At 40.4% G+C, this 7730-nt stretch overlaps 1 long non-coding RNA gene across 2 annotated transcripts; it reads right to left on the bottom strand.

The window, feature by feature from the left end:
* Positions 1-916: 916 nt before the first annotated feature.
* LOC133712489 (uncharacterized) lies at positions 917-4019 on the bottom strand. Of its 2 annotated transcripts, none has more exons than XR_009847432.1 (4): positions 3146-4019; positions 2994-3063; positions 1466-2019; positions 917-1252 (listed from the first exon to the last, which is right to left on the bottom strand). It is a non-coding gene; the product is annotated as an uncharacterized LOC133712489 (long non-coding RNA). The 2 variants fall into 2 exon arrangements; XR_009847431.1 differs by having other exon boundaries at positions 1937-2019.
* Between the last annotated feature and the right edge of the window lie 3711 nt (positions 4020-7730).

Genomic DNA, 7730 nt, shown 5'->3' with positions numbered 1-7730 from the left:
GGTATGAACTGTCTACTTTTTCTATCTCTTTGCGAGTGAAGGTTTGATCTTGCTTTATTTGGATAATTGTTATTGTAGCTCAGCTGAGTTCTAATTTACAGTTAATATTTCCTTTCTGATGCTGGTTCAGAGGCTAAAGAGTTTTTGATAATATGGTTGAATTCATTATCTGATTTACATTTTTCAACTTTCTCAGGGAAAGGATCGATATCCTAGAAATCAACCATCCCGAAAGTCCTGTCGGCACAAAGTCCAGAGTGATATGAAATTTTAGTAAATTTAGATTCTGTATAAAATTTAAGAAAATCAAACAGAAACTGGCAGCATCGCATGGGCGAGCTGCCTAGTTTTAGCTAAGGTTCAAATATTGGTGCATTTTTGTATATGTATAATCATACCTCAAATATTATCTATCCAGACTTTGTATTTCAAATTTAATTATCGTTTGAGACTTTGTTGGCTCTGTACTTATAGATTATCTTGTTTGCATAATCAAGTAATCGAACAGAATGTCAATTGTATGTGTTTTGTGAAAAAAAAAAAAGATTTTTTTTTAATTAATAATTCACATTTTGCGACGGCATTGTTTCTGTCGCAAAAATTCGGTTGTGGTAGGTGGCGTCGCTATTGACCTTTGCGATGGCATAGTTACCGTCGTTAAACTTCAAGCTACGGCGTAATTGCCGTTGCAAATAGCAATGGTGACGCCCTTAACGACAACGAAAAAATTGCCGTCGCCTAGCAGTCGTGTGGTGACCCGAGAGGGGAGGGTCCCACAGCGCCGCGACTCCGAGCCAATGAGGAACCGACATGTCACGAATGACATCCCGATAACTCATCAACCCGAAATCGCAAGGCCTTTTGGGTTCAGACTGTTGGTTTACAAAACACTTTCTTAGACAAAAGTCACAAAACATTCTAGCAACCGAACAACATATTTTCGCAAGCGGGATTTAAAGTGAGCTAAAAGATTTGGGCTTACAATAGGAGCCCAATTTGGAAAATAACAAATCACGAAGTAAAAACAAGTATGAGAGACGCGCCCCAGGGTTACGGGTCTCTCGAAATTTTGTAAAGGAGCGAATAGAAAACAAATAAACAAATAAATTAGTAAGAAAATAAATAACTAAGTTACTTCAAAATCCGATAAGGGACCAAAACCTTCCTTTTGATAAAACTAAAGAGAAATGCGCCAAGCTGTGCCATGTGCCTCCCATGTACGCTTCCCGACCACATGCTCGAAACCTGCACACTATAGTAGGGGTGAGCTTTCGTCCTCGCATGCCCAATAGGGGGCCGACCCAACCATGCTAGGTTTGAAAAATAATATACTTGAAAATATTTACTACATAATATTATGCACGTTTATCGAAAAATGCTTTAAGAAAAGTGGCAACCACAAACATTTGTTTTCTTTCATAAAACATATGCAGTATTCACACACTTGGAGCTCCGAGATACTTACATGCCGGCTAAAATAAAACAAATCGGTGACCGACCTGGTTCGTCCTGAATTCAAGAACCAGCCAACTACTCTGTAGTCCGTATGACTACAAGTAGCGAAAGTGTCCATTTCCTGGCTCTGAGTCTCCTATGATTGGTTCACTGTCTATACTTATCTTTCCTCGACAAACATAGGAGCACAGCCCCCTCCGGAGGTTCACGGTTATCGACACCGTGGGATCCCAAGGAATCAACGCGTCTAGGTCCCATTCACTTTCAGGTCACAAGTACAAACATACAAGGGTACAGTATCTCAACATGCAAGTTTAGCCTCGGTTTTTGCAATTAGCAATTATCAGTTCTGAAAACACATGTATCACGAGGCATCGACTAATGAACAACCAAAAACGTTCTTACAGGCAACATACTATCTTAGTATAGCAGTTCACATATACTGAAAAGCCTCTAACAAGGAAGGGACAGCTCACCCTACCTGGAATTGGAGTGCTCGCCCAATCTTAGCCTCGTTTCCGACTTTCGATACTTCTTCCAATTTCAAGTGCACACGCTCGAGTCCTTTATAATAAAATTAAACCAATAAGTAACTTGACTTCGTTACCTTAATCAATCAAACACCTAAGGCATTCACTTAATTTCCTTAAAGTCCATCGGAATATCCTTTAACATAAAAATCTACTATCCATTCCCAAATGATATTGCATTTGAACCGATTGGGATATGGTAATTATACTTAGCACTTTGACTTCATTTCTTTAACCTTTTTACTTTAGGAAAACAAATCACAATTTCCATTCCCGAACAATTCACTTAACGTGGTAAGCTCATTCAAGAGATGGTGATCACACTTCTTTCCATGTTAAAATTCCGGTCAACCAGTTTGACCTCATTTTATTTAACTTTTAAACCTTAAGCAATTAATTAACAACCACCATTCCAAAATAATCCAAATGATATAGCATTTAAATCATTTGGGATATGGTGACCATACTTGACACACGATCCTGATCACCTGGTCAGCAACTGACCAGGGATCATTTGCTCAATCACCGTCCGATTGAAATCGGACTGTTCACAACTCTCTTCTTCTCTCTCATCACTTAGCTGTGAACCGTCCGATTGATTGAGCAAATGATCCCTGGTCAGTTGCTGACCAGGTGATCAGTACTGACTTGACACATTCCCCTTCATTTGTTTAACATTTCTACTTTAAAGAAACAAACGATAATTACCATTCCCAAATAACTTCGTCACTTTAAGTCATTCCGGGATATGATAAGATTAGGATTGTTTCAATTGTAACTTGTCTAATTAATTTTTAACTTGAACAAATACAATCCTCCATTCTCAATTGCCAATTTCTTTAAGTATTTGGCCAAGCCACCGATTTCATCCTCAAGTGACATTTCAACATTCTGTACCAAATTCATCTTTTTAATTCACAAAATCACTTCTTGTTTTCACTATAACCACAACCTCAATCAGTACAAACAACATATGCCAAAAACAGATCCAAATACCCAAACTCTTACCATTCTTCTTTTCCATCTTAGAAACTAAATCGTCGCTGCTGCAATCCATCATTCACCACTGTTTTGACACCTATCGAGCATAACAAAATTAAGAACCCTTTTGCAGTCTATGAGTACTTGTATTCAAAACAGAACCTATGAGTACTCCTTACCCTTTTTCAGTCTCAATGAAAACTGATGCATTAGCTTCCTCCTTTCCAAAACTCCAGAAATGCAGAAATCCGTAAACCTCAATTCCAAATTAAACGGCAGTGGGTTAGGATTTCTCAATCCACATCGAAAATCAGGGTTTTAACCAAGAGAGGGTAAGATAATTACCTAATCGAAACTATCTGGAAATCCGGCATCCATGAGCGGCGGACCTAGAAATTTCTCAGGCGCTTGCGGTGGTGTGTGCGGCGCACAAGGTGGCTCTGGTTGGAGTTAGAGGTCGGGGTCCTAGGGTTTTGGTGTTTGACAAGGCGCTGATTCGATTCTTGATGGTGGTTTCGCTCGGTTTGAACTGGAGACCGGAAAACGAAGACATGCAGCGGCAATACTCCGGTGACGGTGCGTGCGGTAGTCTTCCGGCGTCGATCGTCAGCAAAACTTTAGGGTTTCAATGCTCGGTTTGGTCTGGGAACGTTGGTGTCGGCGGTGTGTTGAAATGATGGTCGGAGATGGAAGCTCTGGCCGGCCAACCCGGCGGGACTGTGGAGGTCGTCTGTGGAGGCGAACGAAGATGCTTGGCGGTCATTTCGGTTAGGCTTTGGTCGGATTTGTACTCTGGGTCGATTGGTGGAGGTGGTGTGTTGAGATGGTGGCCGGAGCTGGAGTCTCCGGTGTTGGCAGAGGAAAGAAGAAGAAAGAGAGGTTGATGCATGGTTTAGATTTTTCTTGGGTTTGGGTCAGATTTTGGTGCTGCGTTGATGGGTGGTGGCGGTTTTGCAAGACAGTGGCCGGAGATGGGGTTTTCCGGTGATGGCAGAGAGAGGACGAGAGGAAGAGAGAGATCGGGGAGAGAGAGTGATGCGGTTGCAAGGGAGAAATGAGAGTTTTGGTTTTTAGGGTTTCCAAGTTTTCTATTTATATTAGTGTCTGTGAAACGACGATTTTACCCCTGCGACGAATTACGAGATTCTCTTAGCTGATTGCTTTCGGTTTCGAGCTCGTAAATTTTCTTTTACTCGTTTTTAGTCGGAAACTTCCTAAGTTAGTTCTCGACCTCGTCCTAAAACTCGATTTCGTTAGAACTAAAAATTAAAATCGTCACTACAAGTCTACAACTCAATTCGCCTTCCTTTCAAATTTGCTTCGACGATCTTTGCTTCAATGAACTTTAGTAACCTTCTAGTCCCAAATGAAAAAAAAAGTCTCGGCCCAAACCTAAATCATAAGGCCCAATAGGTGGTCTCGACACCAAATTAATCTCCAAAGTCACTTCCTTCACTTAAATCACCTTGCGAAAAATCTTATTGGCGAAAAATTACTTTCTAAAAATTAAACAAAATTTTCGGGGGCTCACACGTCGCGATTGGTCTTTTGCGACGGCAATTTGACTTTCCGCGACGGCATTGCGCTGTGGCAAATTGAATTGTTTTTTGTTGTGTATAGGGTTACATGTGATGAAATTAGAAGTGCATGAACACAACTGATTTATGGTGTAAAGGTCAAGAAAGTAAATGAAATTAGCCCAAAAAGAAAGGTAAGCAATATGAATGAAAAAAAACAAATAAATTATTTTTTGTATGAAGGCATAGCTTAGGCCTGGGCATTTTAGCCCGAAAGCCCGAAAACCAGGATTGGACCGATCCGGACCGTCGGGTCCGGGCCGGGCTTTGAGGAAAAAAAAAAAACTAAAGGCCCGGACCATTAGACTTTTAATGGGCCGGTCCTGGGCCTTGTGATCCAATGACCCTAAAACCCGAAGGCCCTAACACCCCTTATATCCCCTTTCAAATTTTTCATTTTATCCCCTAATTTTCTCAACTTTCTGATTTTTCCCCGATCCCTCTCTACTCTATCTTCGAAGAACAGAACCCTATATCTCTAGATTTTAATCCAATTCCTTAGTCGAACCCAACCTTCAATCCCCTTCTTCACTGCATTAAAAATCATATTGCCCAATCCCATCTTCGAAGAACAGAACCCTAAATGGCTAAATTTCCAGATTTCAATCCAATTCCTTGGTCAAACCCAGCCTTCAATCCCCTTCCTAACTTCGTCAACAATCTGATTTCCCAACCCCAAGCCTCTATTCGAACTTTGAAGAACGAAACCTCAGAACCCTAATTCCTAAATGAAAAATGGAGCTCCAGTTTGTGGGAGTGAGATGGTGGCGGCTTCAGTTCATTCCAGCCAGTCTGAAGGCGTTCAGGAGAGCTAGCCGAGTGAGCCGAGTCATGCGATAGTTGAACCAAGCTCAAGGAGGAAGAGAGAAGCTCGGAGCAGCCGCAGTACCAACCGCTCCAAAGATACCTCCTCCTTCAATTTTAATGCAATTAGTTTTTCCATTTCATCACTTTCTTCATTTCATTTGGTTTGGATGTTATTTTCTTCATTTTGTAGCCTACTTTGTTGCTTCGTATGATGGGTTAAGCACTACTCTAAACCCAGAAGGTCAGAATCAGAAAGAAATTCTGCAGAAAATGAATATCAGCATAAATGCATAATTGAATATTTGGGCCCGAAATAACCCGAAGGACCAGCCCATTCTTTTCTGGTCTGGGCCTTTCTGGTCCCTGAAGCTAGAAAATGAAATTTGGGCCTGACCCGAACATTTCGGGCTTGGTCTCGGGCCTTGATAAATGCATGTCGGGCTGGGACCGTGCCCAGGCCTGCCATAGCTAATGTATTGATCTCAAGTCAGAATGGTCATTACATATCCTTAAACTGCGATTCAATATGACAAACAAGAAGTTGTGGTGGTACCATGATAATATATATATAAGGGTAGACCACTCATTATACAACCAATGCTCACTTAAAGAATGCAAGTTTATCAGATATGACACAAGACATAGCAAAATAGGCACGGAAAAAAAACAAAACAATGCATAGGTCCCTAAAAAAAAAGGAAATTATTAGAGAGAAAATCTAACTAAATAGTGGACCAAGTGACCCTAAAGAAAGACATCCCTAAAATAGAGGCAATAGCCCAAAGTTTGCCCTAGCCCAAGCCCAATAGTAAACAAGCCTAACATTGCCTTTGCCGCACTGTTTATAGCTGCTGACAATAAACACGATAGCCCCGCCGCTGCCATGAGAAACACCTCCACCACCACTCGACGCCACCACATGAAGCCTCGGCAAAACTGTGCAGGACAGGACCCAACCCAAAAATGGACACAGATCCCGAGTGCACCAAGCCACCACCAGAAACCCACGTTGCCGACGACGCCGCCGCCACTTTCGTTCCTCGAATTGTTGTTGCCATCGTTGCCACGCTGCCATCGATGTCTCATGCCTCAACGTAGCATCGAGCTAGAATGTGGCGTCGATGCTGTCAACCTCCAAGCCAAAACAAATTGAACAGCCACAAGCAAGGTTTTAGAAACATGTCCGGCAGTAGTCCCAACACCGCTCGACCAAGGCCGACACAGATGTTGGGCAACCACAGGACGAGCGTCGCTTGATTACGCGAAAAGACGCGCTAGGATTCTTTGGAGAAAAACAGTGCGGCTTTTTCTTTTCTTTCAGAGAAAACACATACATAAAAATAAATAAAACATTAGATCTAGTTAATCCAATAATATTTCTCTCTAAATACTAAATGAGGTGCTAAATTCAATTCTTTCTTCCCTCAACGTCATGAAAGTTAAACAAATGAACAGTAGGCAGAGTTGTATAATAATAGTACACAGTTAATTTTCCTTCTTGATCATCTCAAAACAAATTGTCCTTCTTGATACTTTCTATTTACGAAAGGCAACCATTACTCTTTTTTTCTTCTATTTATAGTGTAGATATAAATACCAATTTTCATGATCCACTTCAGTAACTGAAATCTCATGTCAGCCTTGTAGAAAGATCGAAGGAGTATTTCTTGCACAACTAATTAAGTTTATTTCAATAGAAAAACAAGATTATTAGTAAGAGAGTGAATTTTCACCTTTTCGAAAATTACATATAATTTTAATTTAGACTTAGTTTGGTGAGTGAACAATAATAAACACATTCAACTAAGTTGCAGATCCTTTATCATTATATTCTATTTTAAAAGATATACAAAAAACAAAAATAAAAGTTAAAAATATAAATATTCTCTCAATTAGAGATTAAATAATTACACAAAATGCACGATTCTTTATTAACAGCATCTAAATATAACTTTTTTTTTTGTAACGTTAATATGAAAATGTAAATCAATTCAATCCAATGCATTAATATGACCCTATTTCATGCATTTAAGAAATTGTCGTATGGAGACGGTAACGATGACTCGATTCACAGAACATATGAAAATTAGGAAAAAAATCTCGAATTTTAAAATTTTCATGAATTAATTCCGCGTGGTTGATCAACTTTTTAGTCTATCCGTCCAGCTGGGTCCCAGCAGCACAGGTCGGCACAGACAAATGACAACTACTGCTCCGAAGCACTAATTAAATTTCGATTAAAAAGAAAATGTAAATAACCAAATTTGGCGCCCTAAGATATAGTGGCCTACAGTCACCCACGTGTCCCTCTCCTATTCGTCGTCACCTAGATATCCTCCCCCACCCCCCACTCTTCCCTCACTAAATAGATACTAGATAG

The sequence above is a fragment of the Rosa rugosa genome, chromosome 5, assembly GCF_958449725.1.
Source record: "Rosa rugosa chromosome 5, drRosRugo1.1, whole genome shotgun sequence".
In the NCBI taxonomy this organism is placed as follows: Eukaryota; Viridiplantae; Streptophyta; class Magnoliopsida; order Rosales; family Rosaceae; genus Rosa; species Rosa rugosa.
This window is presented reverse-complemented; position numbering and strand designations above follow the sequence as displayed.